The 27,208-nt window shown below is 49.8% G+C and overlaps 1 protein-coding gene across 1 annotated transcript in view; it reads left to right on the top strand.

The window, feature by feature from the left end:
• Window positions 1-27,208, top strand: part of LOC132225755 (dermcidin-like) — a 56,511-nt gene that overhangs the window by 28,625 nt on the left and 678 nt on the right. The window lies entirely within an intron of this gene.

Genomic DNA, 27,208 nt, shown 5'->3' with positions numbered 1-27,208 from the left:
TGGTAGAAAAAGAGCAGTTCCTCACATGACTATCATATCAGCAAAGGTCATTATATCATCTGCAGCCACTGGTATTGTAATGTCAAAGGTATGTTTCTTTTCACTGAGGAATCAGCAACTCACAGTACAAAGGGATGATGCTTGACTGAGCTGTGGTTTATCACAGGAGACAAAATTCTCTGGCTAAGGTGGTATGTGATGTGCACACTTGGTCAAAGATTATTGTCAGGCACTGGCAGATGTGATCAGTTGAGCATCATCCCATGCACCAAAATGTTGCAGGTTTGATACCCAGTAAGGGCACATGCCCCGGTTGCAGGTTCACTCCCTGGTCAAGGTTCTTGCAGGAGGCGACCATTCAATGTTTCTTTCTCACCTCTCACATCGATATTTCTCTCGCTCACTCTCTCCCTCTCAATTCCTCTCTCTGTCTAAAACCAAAACATTTTTTATGTAGTTCTCAGATTTTTTTCTCAGTAGAGGCAGATAGGTTTCCCTGATTGGTAGGAGTCAAAGAGAACCAAACTATTTCAACTAATCAGTGGCCAGAGCAATGCCTGGCACATGGTATGCACTCAATACACAGTTTTTGAGAACAAATGAAGAATAAGGTTAGATAAATGGATAAGGGGTACCAGGGTAAAGAGAATGGCAGAGGAGAGATAAGGCCTAAGGAGCCAGGGATGGTATGCAGGTTCCTTTGGTAGTGAGGGCCAATGATATTTGGGACATAAATGATTAGTGTTCACTATTAACTTGTTTTTGTTCTGGAATTTAATCCCAAATTTTCAGCAAAGACAAAAACCTTATGTCGGTGGTACTCAGAGAAATTCAGAGAAAGGGGCTGTGTCCCACATTTGGGGAGATTCAGGGCACAGAGGAGAGCTCAAGGAATCAAACCATGAATTGATACTGACAGCTTTAGCAGGCAGAGGAAATCACAAGAAATAACTGATCAAAAGGTAAGAAGCACCTGGGAATCCACACACACAAGGGAGTTGGAGTTCTCCCAGGGGTAGGGGTGTCAAGTCAGTTTGTTGGGTATAAAAATAAGTATTTGAGAAGCATATAGAGCTAGAAACTTCCTTCCCTGTGCCCACATTGAGAAAGTTGAGCTACAAGTGCATGAAACAGAGAACAGATGATACAGCAAGAATTACACATTTGCAGTATATGGCAGAGTCTAAGGGAAGGAATGACTCTCGCCCTCTCTTTTACACCCTCAACCTGGTTCATGTGCTTCCCTTCTCTCTGCCAGTCTGATGGATATACTAGTGCAGTGGGGCCTTATCTTACGAGTTTAATTCGTTCCGTGACGGTGCTCATAACTCAAATTACTCATATGTCAAATCATTAAAGTGAACAAGTGAGACACGTGATGCTGGGCTGATGTTGTAGCATTCACTATGATGTTCACTGCGCCAACTAGCGGTGGGGTATTTGAAGCTGGCTCATAACCCGAATTTTAGCTCGCAACTCAAAGCAAAAAATCAGCTCATATCTCAAAAAACTCGTTAGTCGGGACACTCTTAAGTCAAGGCCCCACTGTAGATGGAATGACTTCTCCCTAAGACCCTCCCCCTTCAGTGTCTCTAGGTCTCTAAGGAGGTCAAATGTTCCCACTTACCCTGCAGCCTCCTTCCTTGTCATTAACTCAGAACAGGAAGCAGGGAAGAGGTTGAAATTCTACCCAGGAGAGAACCAGAGGACCAGAGGGAGCCAGGACATGTGCCCAATTCGGAGTATTTTAGCAAAGTGGCCTCCCAGATTTCTTAGAATCTCAGCAAAGAACAGGACCAGTTGCCTTCTGCAACCCTCACTGGAAACTCCTTTCCTCAACCTCCAGAATCACATGAATTAGGAAAGACATAAAATTCTTTCTTGTCCCAGTACTCTCCATGAAGAAATTGGCTCTCCGTGCAGCCAGGCCTGACTGCCAGCACCTCTGGAAATTAAGGGGTTGTTACAAGAGTTGGAGGTCAACTGGGACCCCTTCAGTACTTTAGAACTGGCTCTGATTATCCAGAATCAGGGACTGGCCCGGCAACCAAGAAGACTTCTCTTTTCTGAACTTTAAAATGCCATTGTAACTTATCTTAGCTTTCTACCAATTGGCCCACTCATCTCTTTTATTCCCTTATTTTAAGCGTCCCCAAAGTCAATTCCACTCAATTCATATGCCCCAATTCTGCATTCAAACTTACACTAACAGGTCCCCAACACTGAAAGCCCTCACTTCCATCTCCTTACCACAGGCCTCTTGGTCTACGAAGTCTCCCCAGATTAATTCCCTCCCCTGCAACTTCCTGAGGTCTGAAACGCCTCAACTCCCCAGCCCATCAGGATACGGGAATTTAGATCATACAGTACTGAGTGTTCCAAAGACCTGGCTAACACCCAGCTTGATGGTAATAAAGAGAGAACACATTTATCTCAAATAAACTAGAACTTCTCCATCGGAACAAGCACCACATTCTTCAAACTAGTCACCCTGTAAAGCCATAAATCATCCCAAATGGATGTCCAATGCTCCAAATTGTCTCCCCTTTTAAATTGATTTTTAGAACCAGTTCAGGAGCTGGATAAGAAAGGGAGCCTTGTGAAGAAGTAACAAAGTGAGCTTTTCAGCCCACGCCTCTCTCCACTTTATTCCTCAACCTTGGTTCTTAATGATAATTGACCACTTTTCACCTTTCAGAGGTACATGGTGTCCCTTTGACATTATTTCAAGCCTGGGGCATGGACTCTGAGGACATCTTCCTGGCAGGAACATATAAACTTCAGCTGCTTTACCTTCTGGCCATACTTAGTGCACTTGACCAAACTTCTACCAGCTCAGGGAAACAATTCATTACTACTGTGCCCGTGGGTGATTGCACAAGACCAGTGAAGTCATACAGCACATACACCCCATACACACACATGCCACACACCACTACATCACACACTTCTACACCACACACCACATACATGCACACAGAGACACACACACATACCATGCACCACTACACCACACACCACATACACCCCCATGTACACACACACCACATAGCACATGCATCACACACAGAGAAACACTAGACACCACTACATCACTCAGTACATAACTACTACACCCACATACACACATCATAGCCACACACAGAAAAACACACACAAATTACAACCCCCACGTGCACACACACAGACACAAACCATATACCACTACACCATACACCACATACACCTCCCATGCACACAGCACACATACCACACAGCCCACGTATTATACACAGAGAGACACACACTACATATCACTCACCATATACCACTATAGCACATATCACACACACACACACAATACCATATACACACATGCACACATATACCCACACACACCACACACCACACACCACACAAACACATCACACACACACACACACACACACACATGCCGGGAGCCGGTCCATGCTTCCTGTTTCAAGGGACCTGGCATATATGGCATACTGTTCTTAATATGTTTGCTCACCTTCTTGGCACTATGTGTTTTAACCAAGGTCTCTGAGAAAGGTTGTTTCCCCAGGTTGGGATTTCCCCCTGAAGTTAGGGAGGGAATAAAACCTCTTAACTAAGTGCCAGGCGGGTAATTAATCACTTTAACTATGAACAATCATGCTTAAGCAACATAATCTTTACTCCCTGGAATGGAGATAAGAAACGCCCTAACCTTTGGAATAGAGATTGATAGGATTGGAATCAACTGGTATAAATACAGATGTAAGAAGACAGAACTAAGAACACAGAACTTAGAAGACAGAACCAAGAGAGACAGAACCTAGGCACAGAACCTACACAGAACCTACACAGAATCTAGAGACAGAAGAACTTCGCTGGAGAGAACAAAAGATCCTGGACAGAAACTGGCCTCAGAACCTAGAGACAGAACCTAGCGAGAGAACATGGCAAAAGATCTTGGACTGAACCTGACTACAGAAATTGGCAAGAGAACCTGACTAGAACCTGGTGACTGAACCTGGCTGGAGAACCTAGAGAGGGAACATGGATACAGAACCTGGCTGGAGAACCTGGAGAAGCTAGCAAGAGAACATGGACACAGAACCTGGCTGGAGACCCTAACCAGAACTTCGCTGGAGATCCAGACCAGAACTTCGCTGGAGATCCAGACCAGAACTTGGCTGGAGATCCTGGCTAGAGATCCTGGCTAGGCTGCTGATCAACTGAATACTGTCTCCGTGTCATTCCTTCTTCGCCGACTCCATCCAAACGTTTGGGGACCCCTGGACCTGCTGGGGTTGAACCCCAGCGCACACACACACACACACACACACACACACACACACACACCCTGTGGTCCGGAGAAAGCCTTCGCCCAGTTCAAGCCCTCCCCATATCAGACCCTCTCACTTCCTTGGTTTCACATCTTCAGGAACATAGGTAACACTTCCTCTCTCTACTCTGCTGATCATAACACCTGAGTATTTTATCTAACATTTCCCCTTTCTCCCCTCCCAATATCCCAGTACTACTTCAAACCTTCATTTTCTTCTTTTGTAGGTACTCCCCACTACAGGCCATATTTATATCAAATTCTTCGATTTAACTTGATTACCGAGCCTCGACTGTGAGCTCCATGAGGGCAGACACCCCATTACACTTCCCTCCGATACCAGTGCCCAATATCTGCAGGACGGGTGCTCCAGCCTACCTTCCTCTGAATCCCCCATGCTTGTCCTACCAAAGGCCTCTACACCCACTTTTGATATGTAATTAATTCACCCCATGACTCTCAACCCTTTGCCACTTTATTCCCACCCTGGACACTGGGAACTTCCTGACCTTCCTTCTGAAGACCCTCTGGGAAGCCACCAGTTAAACAGAGCAGCACCACAATCTCACAAGCCAAACATTCCCCAAATCTTAACCTGTCCTCAAGGCCCTTCCTGCCATGGACTACTTAGGAATTTAAGGCCCAGTGCCAGCTACCAGCCCTCTTCACCTTGGAACCCTAACGAGAGTCTCCATGCCTTTAGGAACATGCAAGCTCTTTCCTGACTCAAGGAATCGCCAGGAAGCCATCTGTGTATGTGGAGGAAAATATGTGATGAGACAAAGGCAAGAAAAAAACAAAATCTATGCCAGAAATTTGATGTGACCAAGGCAGAGTCCAGACGAGGGAGTGAGGAGGGGTGGAAATGAAAGGGACACATAGGAGCCTGCTCCTGAGAAAACATGTCAGCTCTGGCTCAGAGTTTGTGTATTAGAAATCACGTGGACAGTGGCTAGATGAAAGCTGAGGCAGTCAGGGGGACAGTCAGTGATGAGGCTGTTCTTTTCTGTGGTTGATAGTATTGCCGATGTTCCCAATTTTCTCTTTTGCCCCGCTCCACCCAGTCCCCACCCAACCCCAGCACTCCCCCACACTACTGAGGCTGTTTCTTTAGTGGAGATAAGAAATGGCCAGGCCCTGAGCTGAAGCAGAAGCCCTGGAAATGATAAAGGGGCAGGCCAAAAGGAGAATTGACAGACCCATGTCCTTGTAACATAGGTGGTCAGGGAGGAGAAATATAAAATCACTTTCCCATCTCTTTGTAGATTACTGGGTGAATGCTGGTGTTGTTAGAACAGAAAACAGTGGAGGAGGATGAGGAGGTGATGAGAGAGATGGGGAAGCTGGATGAGACCGGTTTTCCACCTGTAGGGTTTGATACACTCAGTACATCCTATGATTGCCCAGCAGCTGGTGGATATTAGTGTTCAGGGGAAAGGCTGAAATGAAGATGTGGGAGCCATAAGCATGACTCCAAGAATGAGTCACACAGTAGAGTAGGTAAGTGGAGGGGAGGAAATGGCTAAGAATAGAACACTGGAGAATGTTTAAGGGGCAGGGGAAGGTAAGTCAGAGGGGGAGGGAAATAGAGATAAAAAGAGGGAGGGAGGGGAATGGGAAGGAGAGAGAGAGAATGCACCCAACCTTTCAAAAGATAAGTGGTTGTTAGCAGTGTCACAAACCTCCAGGCTGGAAAGTAGAGATTGCATTTGGGTGCCTTGGCAAGGATTGTTTCTGTCCCAGAGATAGTGGTGGAAAATTATAGGATGGTAAGAACATAAAGTTGATGCGCAGTTATCCCTTCACCCATGTCAACAGGGCTAATACCATTTTATAGTGCATCACCATTTGTTGACTTTTTCCATGGCCCTGGTGTTATGGGTTGGCTCAACGAGATAGACCACTGACTCAGAATTGAAATTTAAGAGCCTTTTATTAAGCTGGCCAGCTGACCACAGCACCTATCTCCCCCTCTGGGAGATTCGGAGCATGTGGCAGAGATCAAGGGTGCAGTATGATCCTTTATAGCACAACAGTGTTACCTTAGAAGTTCATGGAAAGTTCATAAGCACAAAGGGGGGCGTAAACAGAGTCACACCTGGCTGGAGCATATCATAACACATTGTTTTTCTAAGACAATCTAGCAATTTTTCTTCTATGGTTCCTAACCCTGACACAATCCTCCATACGTCAGTCCCTCCTCCCAGCACATTCTGTAACATTCTGTAACCCTTCCATGCCGCAGTCCCTCACCCTAGCACATTCCCTACTGGTCTTATGCCCGAATCAAATCTTTAATTCAGTGCCCTCCTCTACAATATGAAATTGAGGAGGCATTTGGCAATGTAGGGGTCGAGCCACCGGGGAAGAGTTCGGCATTTGATGGTGAAGAATTGGCTCGGCCGCTGACATAGAGTCTTAGTTCCCATGTCTTTCTCCTTCCCATTGGTCAGTTCACCAGGTGAGAGGCATGAGGAGGACGGGGTTACAATTTCCAGTGCCTCTTTCCTGCGACTTTGATGTCGGTTGGAGTGCACAGCACCACCTGGTAGGGTCCATCCCATCTAGGTTCCAGGCTGCTAGGGTCGTGGCACTGCACCCAGACGAGATCACCCAGGGAGAAAGCAGGCTGTGTTGGATTGGATCTCAGCACGTCCTCCTCACGTATGGCTTTCATCACCCGTTGTGCTGACATGGCGCTGCTCTGCAAAGCCTGTAAGGACTTAAGCAAATTTCGGGTAGACAGCCGGGCAATTTCTTCCTCCCTTAGGCGGGGAAGAAGAGGTGGCGGCCTGCCAAACATAATTTCAAAAGGGGTGAGTCCTTTTATATACGGAATACACCTAGCTCTGAGGAGGGCAAAAGGAAGGAGACTTACCCAGTTTTCGCCAGTCTCTAATTTTAACTTAGTTAATGTTTTCTTTAAGGTCCGATTCATCCTCTCTACCTGTCCAGAACTCTGTGGTCTGTAAACACAATGCAATTTCCAAGTAACTCTCAGGGCCTTAACTATGGATTGTAACTTTGGTGATAAACGCCGGGCCATCGTCGGACCCCATATATAGTGGTAGGCTAAACCGGGGGACAATTTTAGTGAGGAGTTTTCTAACTACTACCTATGCTGTCTCTGCCTTGGTTGGGTATGCCTCAGGCCAGCCAGAGAAGGTATCAATGAAAACCAGCAGGTACTTATATCCTCCTTGTCCTCCTGGTATCTCGGTGAAGTCCACTTCCCAGTGTTCTCCAGGGTTCTGTCCTCAGAATCGCTGTCCCGGCGCAGCCACAACAGGGGGCCCTTGGTTTACCCGGGCACACACTTGGCACCTTCTAGCCAAGTCTTGCGATATTTTCTGGAGCCCTGGGATGTAAAATTCTCTTCCCAGTAGTTCTGATAGCTTCGTCCCCCCCCCCCCCAGGCTGGGTGCTCTAGTGGGTCTGGGAAGCAATGGTCCACCCCAGGGCTTCTGGCACTATAGGCCTCCCGTCTGGCAGAATTAGCCATCCAGCCTCTCCTTCCCGGGCCCTTAGTTTCTCAGCTAGCCTCTGCTCCTCCGGCAGATGAGTAGGCTTCTCTGGGAGCCTTCCTGCTGGCAGGGCTACGAGAACTTCTAGGGGCCCTACTGGTCTTTTAGCCACTTCCTTGGCCTCCTGTAAGGGCAGTGTGAGGAGATATATCCTTGCAGTCCCTGCGTAGGTCTGGCAGGACGAGTGCCGGGGCACTCACCAGGGCTTCTTAGATCTCCCCTGGCTCCTCCTCATGTCACTACTGCCGCCCCGCATACCGCATACCGGGTACCTTCCTCTACGAAGCTGCTCCCATCGGTGTAGAGGGTCTCATCCGGATTCTGCAGGGGCTGGTCCACAAGGTCCTCGCGGAGGGAAGTGAGGGTAGTCAGTGTCTCCTCGCAGTCATGCATAGGGGCCTCTGCCTTCTCCTCAGGGAGGAGTGTGACCGGGTTTAAGGCAGCTGTTTTCAGGAAGCTAAAATGTTTACTTTTTTTTCCTTTCCCCATCAGAGGGCCTGAGTGAGTGCTATGAGTTCCACAAGGCAGTCCACCTTTTGACCCCCCATTGTCAGGGTCATTCTGGGCTCCTGGGGGCTAGCTGAGCCCCGACAACCCCAATACACCTCCTCCACCAGCATGGGAGGGAGTCGGTTCCCCCGCATGTTCAGGCCACTCCCTTTTCCAATGTCCTTCCTTTCTGCAAAATGCACATTGATTTTTCCCAAGCCTGGGTTGGACTCCTTTTCTTCTGCGAGGCTTTTCTTTGTCCTTATTGTCTCTCCGGCCTCTTGGGCCTCCCTCCTCGCTCAGGGCCAGGAGGACCTTGGCCATCCGGGTGTTTAAATCTGCCATCGGGTCCTCCCGATTGTCAAAAACCTTCTGGGCCACCTCAACCAACTTAGAGATTGATTTCCCCTCAAAGCCTTTTAACTTCTGTCATTTTTTTCCTAATATTTGGGGCCGACTGGGAAACAAATGCAACATTGACAGCCCTCCGACTTTCTGGGCCTCAGGGTTAGGCCCCTGGACTGTCTCTGTCACTTTAGAGAGGTTTGTGGGTCTCCGAGCAGTAGCTCGGATGCCCCCTAATAGAGTCTGGCGATACGGATCGAGAGCCTCCTTTCCCCTGTCACTATAGGGGTTCCAGTTGGGTTGCCTGGAGGGAAACACAGCCCTTAATCTGTACTAAAGGAGCTTTATTTCCTTACAGGGTCTTACATGTCACAGGACCTCACAGGGTCTGTAATTCCTGTAACAGAGGGCTAGTATTTACCACTTTATTAACCCCCTCTGTTCTAGACAGGCCTTCCCCAGTTTCCTACAGTTGAGGTTTTGTGCCACCCCTGACATGGGCATGGTCGCACAGGCCTGTAAGACAGTATACAGGTTGCTAACTGTCAACTGTCTCTCAATAGAGACCAAAATTTAATGGGTATTCTTCTTTGCCCACCTGGGCAACTGCCCTCTCAGCAGCTAGACACCCTTTACTTTTTGGGTTCACCCCATATAGCCTTCTTCCAGGACAGTTTACACATAGGCCAGTTCTTCTTTCTAGCCATAAATACAGTTTGTCCAATTTCCTTAAAATGTATTCTGGCACAGGAGAAAGTTGTTTTGCTGTACATAGGTAGCTTAACCCTTATACAACTGGGCTCAGACCTCTGCCTAGCAAACTGCAGTCTATAAGTTCAATATGCAGCCTCCGGTCCTCCTAACCCAATGAGGTTTCGGCCAGTCTCTGAGTCAGACTCCTCCTCTCTTGGAGAATTTCAAAGTCCTGATGGCTCCCAGGTCCAGGGAGAGTGCCCTTTTCTTAACTCTGTTTATTAGTTACAGGGCCCTGCTTTCCTTGTCTTCCCACCAGTCCCCTTTATGGCAGAGCAGCGACCAGGCCTCTTTGAAGGGAGTGTACTGGAAGGGGATATAAGCCCCTCCTCTTCCAGCAGCAACAGGTACTAAACCCTTTCAGAACATTTGCAAGCAGGGAGCTTTTACTAGCTCTATCTGCAGTTTTCATAGATCTCAGGCTTGCTACTCTATTTCTGGGGCTGTAGGAAGGCTAGTACCAATCACTGGCTTATGGCTTAACTGCTGTAGCCTGCAAGCCAAAGGCCCAAGTACTTTCTCGCTGCTGCTGCTGCTGCTTCTTTTTTTTTTTTTTTTCAGGGCCACTGCAGGCAGCTCAGGCATCCAGCCCCCCTTCTTTGATCATTCATTCCCCAATCTGGTCTGGAGCTGGGGAATAGCACCTCCATCCACCTTGCATCGCCAGAGGGCTGCTTGTCTGGCCCCAGATCTATAGAGGGCTGGCCTGCCGTAGTGGCAACATAGGAACTGCAGGACTGGCAGATGTCGCAAGGTCCTGCAGGTTCTCCCCTCTCTCTCTGTCAAGAGCTGGTGGCGTGGCCTGGGCCTGAGGCCAGGGCTCACCCAGATCCGGCGCCTGGGGACCATAGGGGGCGGCCGGCTAATGGGTTCTTCCTGCTCTCCCTGAAGGACCGGGGGAGCCTTTCCCTTCTGGGGCCCGGCCAAAAGAATTGTCTGTCTCTGTCCCAATTTTCCCCTCGGGAGGCATGCCCTCATCTACCGGGGTTTCTTGGACAATATGTCAATTCAAACCTGAATATAAGGAATTTGATCAGGATGCCCTGGGCGGCTGTATATGACATAATGGACCCAGTAGGCAGCGGTCAGATCAAAAGACCCTGCATCCGGCCACCCCTCCTGGAAAGTGGGCTACTCCTATTCACAGAATCGCTGTAAATCAAAAGCATTAACATTATAACTTTTAAATCTACCCCAGAACTTCAGTTTAATACAGTAAATTACAACCTAGGTAAGAGCAACTGATAGACAGAAATCTTTATTAACTAAGTAGGCTGATTCCCCTTTAACAGGGAGCAAAAGACTCTGAGAAAAAATAATACTCGCAGCTGCAAGAGGCTTTGAAGACTATTAAAGGGGCCAGCCCAAACGTTCAGCCAAGCATATCAACAGAAAGCAGAATAAATCAAAGTAGCTTTTACTTTACACAGACCAGTAATGATTTACACTTTCTTGGTAGACCAACCCAGGCTGGAGCTGTATCTAGTCCTCCTTCTCTGTAGTAATTTGGCAAACAAACTTTTTCCCGACCCCATGATGATCGGTGGCGAGAGACAGACAAGGGAGGGGGTGACCTGTTTTCACAGATCCTCACGCAGATGCCCGCCTGGCCGTGTCCCTTGGGAGCTTAGATTCGTCGTAGCTAAGGTGCACCCGTATAAACCCCAGGCCTGGTCACCTCCACATGGGGGTGAGTCACCGTTATGCCATATGACGAATCGCGGAACCGCAGGTTGGGGCCCACTCGGACTCCGTAACCGAAGTCGTGGAGCCACATAAAGGAGAGGAAAGGGCAGGCCCCCTCCCTCCACACTCACACACTTTCACCAGACATTCACTCAGAGTTTAAACAATCCACCCAATTCCTAACAATTTCCCAATTCCTGAGGGAGCTCTATAGCTTCCCGGGAGGTGATCAAGCTCCCCTTCCACTCACCCGGAGTGGGCCTGACTGATAGGAGGTCGACGAAGATGACTGACCCTATTGCATTTGACAAAGACAAAGACAACAAAGGACAAAGACAAAATAAATCAGCCAAATGCAACCCAAGGTTGCCCGGAACCTGCAGCTCGCTCCTTGAAGTCCTGAAAATTTTCAAAAAACATTGCAGCAGGGTGTACACAGAAGCAGACAACTTTTTGACAATAAACACCAAGACAAACAAATACCAGACAGACAAACCCAGTGCAGCCTACAGCCGCACGAACCAGGGACCCCGGCCACCGTCGTGGCCGCGGGTCAGGACCAGGAGTACCGCTGCGTCCAGCCCTCCATATAGGTCCTTCCGTGGGACGTCCCAATTCCTGTTTAATGACCGGTCCTTACCTCTCTCGAGAGTCCAGGTGGCTCGGTTTCCGAATTGAAAGTTTTTGGGTGGACTGGAGGCCTCCTTGGTAGTCGTTCTCCACAGGTGTGGGGTATCTCGCTGAGTGCCCGGCGGCAAGTGGGGGAGAGCCTCCTGCCTCGAATAGGGGGGTCCCTCTCACCCCTGCCGGGGGAGAGCCTCCTGCCCTAAACAAGGGGTCCCTCTCACCCCTGCCGGAGGAGAGCCTCCTGCCTTGAATAGGGGGTCCCTCTCACCGCTGCCGGGGGAGAGCCTCCTGCCCTAAACAAGGGGTCCCTCTCACCCCTGCCGGGGGAGAGCCTCCTGCCTTGAATAGGGGGTCCCTCTCCTCCCCGTCAGGGGAGAGCCTCCAGCCCTAAACAAGGGGTCCCTCTCCTCCCTGCCGGGTATCTCGCTGTGGGCCTCCAAATGTTATGGGTTGGCTCAACGAGATAGACCACTGACTCAGAATTGAAATTTAAGAGCCTTTTATTAAGCTGGCCAGCTGACCACAGCACCTATCTCCCCCTCTGGGAGATTCAGAGCATGTGGCAGAGATCAAGGGTGCAGTATGATCCTTTATAGCACAACAGTGTTACCTTAGAAGTTCATGGAAAGTTCATAAGCACAAAGGGGGGAGGGGGGGTAAACAGAGTCACACCTGGCTGGAGCGTACCATAACACATTGTTTTTCTAAGACAATCTAGCAATTTTTCTTCTAAGGTTCCTAATCCTGACACAATCCTCCATACGTCAGTCCCTCCTCACAGCACATTCTGTAACATTCTGTAACCCTTCCATGCCGCAGTCCCTCACCCTAGCACACCGGGCACTAGCACTAGAGCGCACAGCCAGATACCACAGGCCATGCACAAGTACCCCGCATTCCACGGAGAACTTTGATACCTGAAACCTTATACCACCCTGACTTCCAACCTGAAACTGACTGAGTTTAAAAAGCCAGCCCTACCCAAATCAGTCTCAGGACTACCATTGCCTGCCCTGTGGAGAAGGAGACTGGCTATGTGAGAATCCAAAGAGGATTTTCTTGATGGCCCCCATGGAGGAAGGGAAGGAGATGCTTCTCCCACCCTCCAAGTTGAGTGAGGGGTTATCAGAATCACTCATAGATTGGAGGTTCCCGTCCAAGAAGAGACTGGAGTCACCCTCCCCAGAGGGATGTTTGCTCTCCAGCGGTTCTCAACCTATGGGTCGCAACCCCTGAAAATACATCCTGCATATCAGATATTTACAGTACGATTCATAACAGTAGCAAAATTACAGTTATGAAGTAGCAACGAAAATAATTTTATGATTGGGGGTCACCACAACATGAGAAACTGTATTAAATGGTCATGGCATTAGGAAGGTTGAGAACCACTACTAGACTGACCAGGAGCTGCCCAGACTAAAGCCGACCTATGTCCACAGGCATCAGGAATATGTTAACTAGGAAAGACTTAACTACTAAAAACAATAACCTGGAGTATAATGACTCTAAGACAGTAAAAATTTCTATCTTTCTTATGTACCAGATTTGGGATAAGGGAACAGTAGTAATCTTCTCCATGTAATTGTTTAGGGATTCAGGCTGGAAATTGTTCTACATCTTCAATACACGGCATCAAAGTCATTGTTTCACCTTCACCACCATTCCAATCACAAATGTGGGGAAGAAACATGCAACAGATTGGAGGTTTGTCTGGACTACTCTAGCAGGTGATGCATGCTGTTGGCAAGAACGCAGTCTCATGACCACACTTAACTCTGAGGGATGTTTAAATGTCTCTCAGACAGATGATCAGAATGATGGTTGGTGTCCCTGTAGCAACTTCTGCCACAGGGCAGAAAGAATAAAGAAACTAGTGTGTGTTTTTCATCTGAAACTTCTGGAGGCAGGATGTTTTCATGATAGGCCATGGAAGAGATACCAAGAGACATACCTCAATGGCCTGAGGCTTTGGAGGGAAAGGAAGAGACCTTGGGATTTCCCACTGCGTCTATGAATGCATGTGGGAGAGGGGTCAGACGCCCAGAGGCTGCATGGGGTCTCCAGGCCAGATGAGGGGAGGGAGCACCTGGTGAGAAAGTTGAAGTGTGGGTCCCTGACAGGGCTTAAGGGAACTGCCACCTTTGAGGGGTTCCACAGCAATGGCTGGAGCTCAGGTAAAACTGAACACCAGCCACCTGAAGATGAGCATACCATGCATCAGTGGAGGCCCTCAGGGGAGTCGATGAATGGAGACCCGGACAGAAAGAGATCAGGACTTCTCCCCACATTGCAGTAACCGGTATCTCAGAATCTCTGCCTGCCCTGTCTCACCTCCCCTTAAGGGTTTTAAACTAGGTGGATTCTTTATAACCAAAAAGAACTGTAAAAGTGTGGAATCTGCCCTAACTGGTTTGGCTCAGTGGATAGAGCACCGGCCTGAGGACTGAAGGGTCCCAGGTTCAATTCCAGTCAAGGGCATGTACCTTGGTTGCCGGCACATCCCCAGTAGGGGTTGTGCAGGAGGCAGCTGATTGATGCTTCTCTCTCATCGATGTTTCTAACTCTCTATCCCTCTCCCTTCCTCTCAGTAAAAAAATTAATAAATTACATATTTTTTAAAAAGTGTGGAATCTGCTTCATGTGTCCTCAAAAATGGGAAAGGGAGATTAGACAGTGCATATATGGAAGCACTATCTGAAAAAAAAAAAAATCCGGCAAGTCCTGACTAGTCAATAAACCATTGTTTCCAAAGATAATGTTAACACACAAGGGCCAGGATTTGCCATCATGGAGACAGTCAAGAGCTGCACACCCATTTCCAAAGGGGTCATCTGTCATGTCTACTAAAAATTCAGCTTGGGGAACCAAGATGGCGGCGTGAGGTACAGACCTGTGCATGCTGCCTCCCACAACATCATCGAGACTACCAACTATAAAAGAAACAGTTGTCATTCAGAACCATGGGAAAGCTGGCCCAGTGGAAGCTCTACAACTGGAAGGAAAGAAAGAAGAGCATTGAGACTGAGTAGATTGGGCAGAAGATCCAAGAACAGAGGTACGGAATCGCACACCAGGCTGGCTGCAACTGGATGCGTGGTTTTTTTCAACCAGAAGGGGATGTGGACTCTCAAATCCACTGAGCGTGTTTGGGGGTGGATCCTATGGTCCCAGACCCCTACGGGGAGAAGCGGGATGGCTTTGCAATGACCCGAAGAGCAAGAGTGGCTGCCTCTCGGAACTGCTCACTGGCACTCGTGGAGAGGCGAATAGATGGGGAGATGCCATTGCCCTTGGCCCCGCCCTGGTGATTCCCGGGGACCCCGCCCTACTCAAATTACATCCCAAACCAAACTGTGCTAGTGGCACAAAGAGAACCACAGGCACTTTTGCAGCCCAGCCCAGCAGAATGCAGATTTCAACTCCTTGCATACAAAAGGGACACAATAAAGAAGGAGAATCAGGTTCAGAGGAAGCCAGAGCCTGACCCACCTGGGCCGGCGACATGGAACCGCTGTACCAGCAAACACACAGGCAGGCCCACCAGATCCAGTCTCACATGGGATGCTGGGAGACGGCAGACAGGCAATCTGTGCATTTGGTAGAAAATGAAATCCAAGCAATCATACCAGATATTCAGCCACCAGGAACGCCTGGAGATTTTGCCCAGCAAGGAACCGCCCAACAAAGGACCGAATGCCAAACTTCCTGTTGCTGAGACAGCCCCCGTGAGGCCGAGGCAGCCCCCGAGCAGCTGGGACAGCCCTGGTGAGGCTGAGACAGCCCCGGTGAGGCTGGGATGGCCAGCAGGGGTGGGACGGCCCCCGTGGGGTTGAGACGCCCCAGTGAGGTTGAAATAGTCCTGGTGAGGTTGCAGCAGCCCTGGTGAGGTAGCAGCAGCCCCGCTGATGTTGCAACTGACCCGGTGAGGTTGAAACGGCCCCTGTGAGGTTGAGACGGCCCTGGTGAGGCTGGGACAGCCCCGGTGAGGCTGAGACGACCCTGGTGAGGTCGAAACGGCCCCTGTGAGGTTGAGACAGCCCCGGTGAGGCTGGGATGGCCCCAGTGAGGCTGAGACGACCGCGTTGAGGTTTAATCAGCCCCGGTGAAGTTGAGACGGCACTGGTGAGGTCGAGACGGCCCCGGTGAGGTCGAGATGGCCCCAGTGAGGTTATGACGGCCACAGCAAGGTTGCAACTGCCCCGGTGAGGTTGAAATAGCCCTGGTGAAGTTGAAACGTCCCCAGTGAGGTTGAAACGTCCCCAGTGAGGTTGAAACGGCCCATGAGGTTGAGATGGCCCCTGTGAGGTTCAAACGGCCCCTGTGAGGTCAAGACGGCCTCGGTGAGGTCAAGATGGCCCTGGTGAGGTTGAGACAACCCCAGTGAGGTCGAATTGGCCATGGTGAGGTTGAATCGGCCCCAGTGAGGCTGAAACAGCCCCAGTGAGGCTGAAATGGCCCCGGTGAGGTTCAGACGGCCCCGGTGAGGTTGCGATTGCCCTGATGAGGTTGCAACAGCCCCGGTAAAGTTTCAGCAGCCCCGGCGAGGTTGCAACTGCCTCGGTGAGGTTGAAATGGCCCCGGTGAGGTTGGAACGGCCCCAGTGAGGTTGAAACAGCCCCTGTGAGGTCGAAACAGCCCCTGTGAGATTGAGATGGCCCCTGTGAGGTTGAAACGGCCCCTGTGAGGCTGAGACCGACCTGGTGAGGCTGGGATGGCCCCGGTGAGGCTGAGATGGCCCCGGTGAGGTTGAATCGGCCCCGGTGAGGCTGAAACAGCCGCAGTCAGGCTGAGACAGCCCCAGGGAGGTTGAGATGGCCCCGGTGGGATTTCAACGGCCTCGGTGGGGTTGCAACGGCCCCAGTGGGGTTGCAATGGCCCTGGTGAGGTTGAATAGGTCCCAGTGAGGTTGCAACAGCCCCAGTGAGGTTGAAACGGCCCCTGAGAGGTTGAGAAGGCCCCTGAGATGCTAGACAGACCCAGTGAGGCTGGGATGGCCCCGGTGAGGTTGAATCAGCCGCAGTGAGGTCAAGAAAGCACCAGTGAGGTCAAGACAGCCTCGGTGAGGCCAAGACCATCCCAGTGTGGTTGAAACAGCCGCAGTGAGGATGAATCAGCCCCGGTGAGGATGAAATGACCCTGGTGAGGCTGAAATGGCCCCAGTGAGGCTGAGATGGCCCATGTGAGGTTGAGATAGCCATGTGAGGCTGAGACAGCCCCAGAGAGGCTGGGACAGCCCCGGTGAGGCTGAGACGGCCCCAATGAGGTTGAAACGGCCCCGGTGAGATTGAATTGGCACTGGAGAGATGGAGACGGCCCCAGTGAGGTCAAGACAGCCCGGTGGGGTTGAAACGGCCCCAGTGAGGTTGAATCGGCCCTGGTGAGGCTGAATCAGCCGCGGTGAGGCTGAGACAGCCCCAGTGAGGTTGAAATGGCCCTGGTAGGGTTGCAACAGCCCCGGTGAGGTCGAAATGGCCCTGGTGATGTCGAGATGGCACCGGTGAGGTCGAGACGACCCCAGTGAGGTTGAGACGGGCCTGGTGAGGTTGAAACAGCCCCAGTGAGGCTGAAACGGCCCCGGTGAGGCTGATTCAGCCCCAGTGAGGTTGGGACAGCCCCGGTGAGGTTGGGACAGCCCCAATGAACCTGCAACGGCCCCAGTGGAATTGAAATCGCCCCGATGAGGTTGAAATTGCACCTGTGAGGTTGAGGTGGCCCCTGTGAGGCTGAAATGGCCCCTGTGAGGCTGTGACGGCCCATGTGAGGTGGGGTCGGCCCCTGTGAGGCTGAGATGGCCCTTGTGAGACTGAGACAGCCCCTGGGAAGCTGAGAAAAATACCACAAGAACTCATTCATTTATGGATGATAAGAAACATTATAGACTAAGGAACAAAAATGGATACAGAGGCAGAGCAGCATTGAGCAGAATGTCAAACTACTGTGGGAACCCTGGGGAGGGTTGGGGGGAGTAGGAGATCAACTGAAGGACTTATATGCATGCATACGGGAATAACTAATGGACACAAGACACTGAGGGGTGGGGGAAGCCGGGGAAATGTCAAGGGAGAGAAAAAATGAGACATGTGTAATACTCTTTGTAATACTTTAAGAAATAAAAAAAATCCAGCTTCTATTCTCAAGAAATTTTAGGAAAAAAACAGAGAAAGAGACAAGGACAAAGATAGAAAATGATAACACAAGCATGAGTAAATGTTAGCATATGGGACTCCAGTCCCCAGTGGATCTAGAAAGGGGGGCGGGGGAGGTTGCAAATTCTCTGTAAGTCTGAAGATATTTAAAAATAAAAAGTAAAAATATTACATAAAATGTATAAAAAGAATAAGGAAGAAAACTGGGAGAATTCACCTGGAAATCCAGATACCTAATTTTACTTGAAGAATTGGAATGTCTGGCAGTAGGAAGGGACATTTATCATGTATCATTGCACCTGCACTGTTGTCAGCCTTACACCTAGCCTGCCTGGCTCACTTTTGTTACTTGCCTAATTCCTATAGGCATTGAAATTTGCATCCCCAAACTCTGCCCTCTGACTCCAAGTCCCTATCTAGACATTACCAAGTGAAGTGGCAGAACCACATGGGGTCAATGAGAATTGCTAAGACCACAGGCAGGAGGAGGGCTGGCTCTTGATTCTTTGAGGACTTATTCTGTGGCTCTCTGGAGCTTACCACTTCACCTGTGAACCAGGAAGAGAAAATAGGAGTTCTTCATGTTTTGGTCTGAAAAAGCCTTTCTGAAGTTGCACATAACATATCTTTTTCTCTCTGGGACCTACCTGATGCTCACTAGCCTTCCAAAATTAAAATATTAAAGGGTACTATGATGGTTTTTTTGGGGGGGGTGTTTTCTTTTGTTTTGTTAATCCTCAACCAAGGATATTTTTCCATTGATTTTTAGAGAGAGTGGAAGGGAGGGAGAAAAAGCGAAAGAGGAAAAAAGAGAGAAACATCGATGTGAGAGAGATGCATCAATTGGTGGCCTCTGACACCTGCCCTGATCAGGCCAGGGATCAAACCTGCAAACCAGGTGCATGCCGTTGACTGGGAATTGCACTCAAAACCCTTTGGTGTGGGGCAAACAGTCTAACCATTGAGTAACACTGGCCAGGGCTGTAATGGTTTATCTTATGTCTCAACTTGGCTGGGCCACAGTGCCCAGATATGTGGTCAAACATTACTTTGGATATTTCATTAACGGTGTTTTGGGGTGAGATTAATATTTAAATCACTGGGCTTTGAGTAAAGCAGATGGCCCTCCATAATATGAGTGGGTGTCATCCAATCAGTTGAAGGACTGAAGAGAACAAAGGACTGACCTCCCTGGAAGAAGGGGGAATTCTGCCAGCAGGTGGCCTTTCAACTTGAACCACAACATCATCTCTTTCCTGGGTCTTCAGCCTGACAGCCTTCAAACTGAAACTACAGGTTTTGGAATAGCCAGGCTCCATAAACACGGAAACCAGGGGTGGGCAAACTTTTTGACGCGAAGGCCACAATGGGTTCTTAAACTGGACCGGAGGGCCGGAACAAAAGCATGGATGGAGTGTTTGTGTGAACTAATATAAATTCAAAGTAAACATCCTATCTAATAAAAGGGAAACGTGGTAATTAGCGTACGACCGCTACCCTTCCCATTGGCTAATCAGGGCAATATGCAAATTAACTGCCAGCCAAGATGGAGGCCGGCAGCCAGGCAGCTTAAAGTGAACATGAGGCTTGCTTGCTTCAGTGATGGAGGACTCCAACGTTCCCCGCCTGCCGCTGCCAGCCTCTGAGCTGCAACTCTAAGCAACTATGTTACAAATATAGAAGCTAAACAAAACCCCAGAAACCTGCTTTAGTCTGCCGGGCTTCAGCCAGCAGGGTCGCAACATTGTTTCAAATACAGAAGGTAAACAAAGGCCAGAAACCTGCTTTCAGCAGTGGAGGCCTCAGAGCTGGAGCCAGGGCTAAAGCTGGCCCAGAATAAAAAAAAAGAAAAAAAGGAGGGGTTGGGAGCTTCAGTCACCCGCCAGCCTGAAAACAGCCCTCAGCCCCTCACCCAGACTGGCCAGGCACCCCAGTGGGGACCCCCACCCTGAAGGGTGTGTGACCAACTGTAAACAGCCATCATCCCCTCACCCAGGCTGGCCAGGCACCCCAGTGGGGACCCCACCCTGATCCGGGACACCCTTCAGGGCAAACCAGCCAGCCCCCACCCGTGCACCAGGCCTCTATTCTATATAGTAAAAGGGTAATATGCCTCCCAGCACCGGGATCAGTGTGACAGGGGGCAGCGCCCAAACCCCCTGATCACCCTGCGGCTCTGTGTGTGACAGGAGCCGGGGCCACAACCTTCCTATCGGCCCTACTCTGTTCATGACAGGGGAAGGCACCCCAATCCCCTGATCAACCCTGCTCTCTGCCTGATAGGGGGGATCTCCCCAACCCCCTATCACCCTGTGGCACTGTGTGTGACAGGGTGCGGCACCCCAACCCCCCCCCCCATGGGCCCTGCTCTGTGTGTGACGGCGTAGAGCCATAACCTCCTCATTGGCCCTGCCCTGTGTGTGACAGTGGCAGTGCCCCAACCCCCTGATTGGCCCTGCTCTGTGGGTGACAGGGGATGGCACCGCAACCTGCCCATCGACCCTGCCTTGAGTGTGATGGGGGCGGTGCCCCAAACCCCCAATCGGCCCTACCCTGAGCATGACTGAGGGTGGCATGGCAACCTCCTGAACCGCCCTGCTCTGTGCATGACAGGGGGCGGCGCCCCAACTCCCCAATCGGCCCTACCCTGAGCATGACTGAGGGTGGCATCGCAACCTCCTGAACCGCCCTGCTCTGTGCATGACAGGGGGGAGCTCCCCAACCACCCTGATCGGCCCTGCTCTGAGCCCGACCAGGGGCTGCACCTAGGGATTGGGCCTGCCCTCTGCCACCCGGGAGCAGGCCTAAGCCAGCAGGTCGTTATCTCCCAAGGGGTCCCAGACTGCGAGAGGGCACAGGCCGTGCTGAGGGACCTCTCCTTCCCCCTGAGTGCACAAATTTTTGTGCACCGGGCCTCTAGTCATTACATAAAAGGGTACGGTCTCTCTTTTTTTTTTTTTTTCAGTTTTATTCATTTCAAACGGGCCACATCAGGCCCGCGGGCCATAGTATGCCCACGGCTGGAACCAATTCCTTCAACAAATAATTACAACAGGGGAATGCAGTAGAACTTGGGCAAGCCCAGCGAGCTCAGCAGAGAACAACCATGTGAACCATAGCAGTCAGGATAAGATGGTCCTATAGACACAGCTTATGACTGTGTCTTGGATGTGTGAACTATCTACCCAAGAACTCTGGGTCACTTCTTCCATTTTTAATCCCTGCTATCCCTCCTACCCCAGGACAGGGTTTCACAGAAGGGGAATAGGGAAAAGACATTCAGCACAGGTCAGATGAGGTGGGGTATATCAGTCAGAGTCCTAGAAGAAAATAAATGGCCCATTCAGAAGAGCTTATTAAAGAGGTTCTTTAATGAAAACATATATATGTTCAAGTAAGGACTAACAGCAGGAAGCCATTACCATCTATAAAACTGAAGTGGCACAGGGAGGAAATGGTTTTCCCTGAGACCAGTTAGGAGAAGGAGCTGTGGAACCAGGGCCACTAGATAGAAGCTGTAGTCATAAAGGAACACCGCCATTGCCAAACCATGCAGTATTAAATGTTTGTGGCTAAATAACCAATTATTCCAAAGCCTAGTGCTATTCAAACAGCGTCATTTCTTATCTCTCGGTTGCTGTGGGCCAGGAGTCCAGGTGCAGCTTCGCTGGGTCCTCTACTCAGAATCTCTGACAAGCCTGCAAGAAGTTATCATCAAGGTTAGTTACTAAAGGGTCCACTTCCAAGCTCACTCACACTTGTTGGCAGAATTCACTTCCTCAAAGATTGCTGGACTGGGGAGCCTCTGTCCTTCCCTGGCTTCAGGCTAAGGCTGCCATCAGTTCCTTACTACATGGCCCTCTCCATAGGGCAGCTCACACCACAGCATCTCACTTCACTGGGGAAAGCAAGCTGAGAAGAGAGGGAGGGAGGGAGAGAGAGAGACAGAGAGAGAGAGAGAGAGAGAGAGAGAGAGAGAATAAACAAGGTAACAGTCATAGATAGTTCTTTTGAAATTTTTTAATTGAATTTGTTGGGGTTATATTGGATAAGGAAATTATATAGGTGTCAAGTGTACAATTCTTTAATACATCATCTATATATTGTATTGTAGTTCACAACCCAAAGTCAAGTGTCCTTCCGTCTCCATTTATTCCCCCTTTTATCCTCTTCTACCTGCCTTACCCCCCTTTCCCTCTGGTAACTATCATACTATTGTTGCTTAATCTCTTCTCCTTTTTCACTCCACCTCCCAAAACCCCTCACCTCTGACAGCTGTCAGTCTGTTCTCTCTATCTGTGAGTCTGTTTCTACATTATTTGTTTTGTCCATTAGATTCAACATATAAGTGAAATCATATGGTAGTTGTCTTTCTCTGACTGGATTATTTCACTTACCATAATACTCTCCAGGTCCATCCAACAGTCAGTGTTTTATAACCTAATCTCAAAAGTGACAGACATCCCATCACTTTTGCCATTTTCTTTTTTGTTAGAAGCAAATCACTAGATCCAGCCCAAGTTTAGACAATAGGGATTACTCAGGGTATGTTAGCAGTCAACCTACCACATATAACAAAGCAGGGAGGCAGCAGGAGGAACAAATGCCTTGACCCATCTCTCTTCCCATCCTCTGATCACCCACCATTGTCTGCCATTGACCAAATTCAACCAGAGGCTAGAGGGCAAGGAAGCCCAGGTGAGACAGCCCGCAAAGGTCATCCTTCCAGACCAGGGCAGAGATCGTCAGAGAATGGATCTGAGACAGAAAGGGGAGGGAAGTAGGATGGACAGAAAATTACCAGCACATGATAAAAGATAGATGGGCAAACCGACAGTCATCATGGAGGTCAAACACCCTAGAAGACAAGTCCCTCACCCACATACATGGGATGCATCTCTTTTCTTTAATATACAAATCCAATTCTTTCCCAGGCCCTACAATTTGGGGTAACATTGGACTGGCCCTGTTATAAAGTTATGAAATTTTTCTATAGAACAAGTGTCCCTGCCTTACACCTCCCCCCCTCCACCCCATTTATGTCAATACCTGCCTTTTTAATGCCTGGAGCAAAGAGGGGGATTAGGAAAGGAAAGGGAATGAGCAGTGACATTTGGAAAGACCTTGCTCTGTGACAGCTCTAATGTTGATGCCAGAGTCCTAATTTCCTCTTAGAAAGAACTTGTGCAAATATCATAGTTTGCTTCTGTTGGCTTTTTTAATGTGCTCTGGTAGACTGTTCGGGCTCTTGAGTCACAGCTTCTCCTTCTCTAGTGTATACATGGACACACACACATGTACACACACCCTAGAGCACTTTCTCCTGTCCCTCAGCACTCCCCATCACCTTCAAGACTCCTCAGGTAGGCAGTCAATTGCCAAGTCCTGTCCCTGTGCTAATTTAATGCATTCCTCTTCTTCACCTACTGACCACCATTAGATACCGATAAATTTCAAATATGAAACCACACAGGGAGTTAGTGGGGGCCAATTACTTTAGCCAGGTCCCACACCCCATGTGTGGAGATCAGCTGCCTGAATGTGATGGTTATCTTACTGGAGGTTAAGGGTGGGTGAAATGGCATGAAAGAACTCACTTCTCATACCAGTAATGCCCTACCTCTATCTCTTGGGGAGATTAATACTCTGAACCCAGCCACCGCAAACACCCTCCTACCCCCTTGTCCACACCGGTCTGCAGAACAGCTGTGAGGCAGGGAAGCCTGGAGGAGCACCCAGGGCCTGGTGAGAACAAGCACCCAGCTAATGGAAAATCACAAATTGATATCCAGTACCCTATTCTCCATCTGTCAGTTCCTCAAGTGACTCTTGTTTCTCCTCAGCCCCGTTTGATTTAGCACTTAGCACCAGCCTGAATCAAACCTTCCCAGAAAGATGAACCCTCTCAAAGTCCGAGAATTCCACACATCTCCATAGAAATGTATTGTCTATAAAATGCTTTGCCATATGTTATCTCACCATTCTCCTGTACAGGAGCCATAACTCCTCAATGACAAATGAAAATCCTAAAGTTTTTTAGCATATGACAGTACACTGTCTTATGTATATGACAAAGCCAGAACTCAAAATCCAGGCTTCTTGGTTACCAACTCAGGGCAAGAAGAATTCCCAAGTCAAAGAGAATTATCTGCTTTTCTGACTGTGAGTCAGCTCCCTACTGGAAGGGAGAGCCAAAGTCCAACTTCAGTGAATGACCAGCTTTCTTTAACCAGGAGATCCTCTCAGAAATGTGGGATCCCATTGCTTGGACCTGAGCATAGAGACTGACAGGGGCCCAGGTGGGGCTGGGGGAGTTCTTCCTATGGGATTAAGTGCAAGAACAGAGGACAACTCCAGAGAAGGCGCCAGTGCTTTCAAAGCCATGTTCTCAAGAGGATAAAGGAGCCATGAACTCAGTCCCCAAGTGTGTTCTGAGTGTGGCCTCCCCACGGAACAGGGCTCACTTAGCCTGGAGAAACCTTCAAGCCCCTGCACTGAGTCCAGTGGAGATCTAGGCAAAAGGTGGGCAATGTGGTCTCCCAAGCCCCCAGCCTCCTCCAGGAGAGATGCCAGGACTAAGAGTCCTACCAGTACCCTCAACAGACACATTTTAAATTCTCCCCAAACCAAACCTGCTGCTTCCTGTCCCTGAGATCCCAGAGATGTGAACCCAGAGGGCGGGTGGGGTGAACAAGGAAAGAGAAGGCTGGTGCCAGGTATCTGCCAGCCCCAGCTCCTCCTTGTGGATCTAGCAGGTGACAATCTGGGGAAGAAGGGGAGGAGGAGGAAGAAGTCACACCCCTCCTAGTTTGTTTCCCATTGGCTCTTGGTATCCTTAAAAGGGCCCAGCAGTCCCAGCACTGTATTTGGGACCCTCTGAGGATTCTGTGGTGATACTCATTCCTGAGCGTCAACCATGAGATTCACAGCTCTTCTCCTTCTGGCAGCTCTGGCTGGGGCCCTGGTCTGTGCCCGTGAGTATGGCCCTCTCCCTCCACTCACCAAAGCTGTCATAATCCAGGGAAGCCTTAGCTCCTGCCTTTATTCCTCTCTTTATCTCCCAGTGCTGTGCTGGCTTCTCTTCCCTCTGCAAGTGACTCCTGCCTCCCCCCCCCCCCGCCGCCCCAATTCTCCACATGTGGCCTATTTACCTCACTGCTGGGGGGTTGGGGGGCAGGAAACCTCTGGCCATCTCCTCACACATCCTCCTTTACCCCCTATAATGGTCACACTGGCCTTATTGCAGGGCCCCTGGGCCACTGAATATAGCTGAGCAGGTTGTCCCATGCACAGGGGTAGCAGGCAGAGAAGGTGATGGAGCCCATGTTCCACTTGCCCAGCAGCGTAACCTGCCCATGGCTATCTCTCAGGATGCCTTTTCCAATTGCGCAAAAGCACTATTTGGGCGAAGACAACCATGACACTCCTCAAAATTTGGGACCTTCCTTCTTGCTCTTCCTTCTGCCTGTCCCCTTCCCCAGCCAACTCTGAATATCATCCAAGCAGGTGCTTTCTCATCTGTGAAATCTCACTTTAGGTATGAATTCTTCAAGAAAGTCTTCCTCAAAAAAAAAAAATGTATGAAGGATCAATTAGACCTCTTTTGCCCATATTGCACCATCTCACCAGGAACTAAATAATTATGTTAGAATGTTAGCTCTGTCAGGGCGGGGTCTTATCTACCTTCTTCATCATGGAACCCCCTTCACTTAGCAGAGAGCTTTGCATAAATGTTGTGTTGAAAGAATACGGGGAATGAGAGCTGGAGTCCTATCCCATAAACCACATGAGCGTGACCCAAGGGCCTCTGCACCAACCTCCACCACCACAGGCCATGGCTGGTTCCCTGACACTAGCTTAGGGAACCTCACAAGCTAGAGGCACAGGAGGAGGGCAGTTTTCAGAGGAATATCCCACTTTTCTGAGGAGAACCTGCTTCAAAAAACTGCAGAAGGAGTTAAACATCAGAAAGAATGCTCTGATGGACCCACTGGTGTGGCAGAAGGACCGCTCAGCCAACAGTGAAATCTGCCCTCCTGTGTCCACAAACATTCCTGAGAGCTCAGGATTGGGAATGAGAGGGAGGATGTCTCTGGTGTGGATCAGGTTCAGTCCTCATAATTGTCTCTCTTCTCGGTTACAGAAGATGCCACCACTGGTCCTTCACAAGCTCCTGAGGACCCTGCGAGCTGTGAGTTCTCTCCCTCTGGTCCTTGCCCTGGGGAAGGGTCAAACAGCTGGGATGTCAGTGGAGGCTGTGGGAGGAATTCAGGGAGAGGGGACTGGGTCCTGATCTTGGTGGTAATAAAAGAGCATGGATTGGGGTGGGACAGGTGTAGGGAAGAAGCAGGAGAACTCATACGGGCATGGTTAATGGGGAAAAAGCTTTTGTGAATAAAAGGGAGAAAACGGTAAGGTAAAATAATAAGGGCAATGTCCCATGCAGTATGCAGACCTTTACCTGTAAACAGCTTTCGTGACTCCCAGCTCCTTTGCAAGGTGCCCGCTATCTGGCCTCAGACCCCATTTCCAACCCTCTTCAAATGCCTCTCCCTCATGTACCACCCATATCTGCTAAATTTAACTTCTTTGCATTCCGCCCACCTGTCCCACACATGCCTTCCCCAGAGCTCTTGCTGACTCACTTCCTGCCCCCAAGGAAGCCCCTTTAGAACAACCTCCCTGCCAAATCCTGCATTCAAGACCCAGCTTCTCTCTCCCATGCTCCCTGATTGCCCGCACACTCCTCTCCCAATTCCTCCCCAACCCTGCCCAGAACAAGTGCCCAGCCTGCCCATCTCCTGAGAGGCTCTGTCTTAGTCCATTCGGGCGGGCTGCTACAATAAGCAACCATAGACCGGCTCTCACAGCAGAAAGGCATTTCCCATGGTCCTGGAGGCTACACGTCTGAGACCAGGGTGTCTGCATGGTCAGGTTCTGGTGAAGACCCTCTTCCAGGTTGAAGGCTGCCAACTTTTCATCATATCCTCACATGGTGGAAAGAAGGGGAGAGCGCTCTCTGTGGTCCCCTCTACAAGGGCACTAACGTCATTCATGAGGGATTCACCTCATGACCTAATTTCCTCCCCAAGGCCCCACCTCCTGATACCATTCTGTTGGATGTTAAGATTTCACCAGATGCATTGGGGCAGGGCGGGTGGTGCGGGCGGAGAGACAAACACTCATCTATAATGAACACATAGTGTGTAGAAATCCCATTTCTCTCAAGAGGGAGAGTTTATGCCATATCATTTCTGTATCCTGGCACCCAACACATATTAGGTATCTGAGGCTCTGCGACCCATTCC

Source organism: Myotis daubentonii, chromosome 2 (assembly GCF_963259705.1).
Source record: "Myotis daubentonii chromosome 2, mMyoDau2.1, whole genome shotgun sequence".
Taxonomy (NCBI): domain Eukaryota; kingdom Metazoa; phylum Chordata; class Mammalia; order Chiroptera; family Vespertilionidae; genus Myotis; species Myotis daubentonii.
Note: the sequence above shows the minus strand (reverse complement) of the source record. Positions and strands in the feature narration are given on the sequence as shown.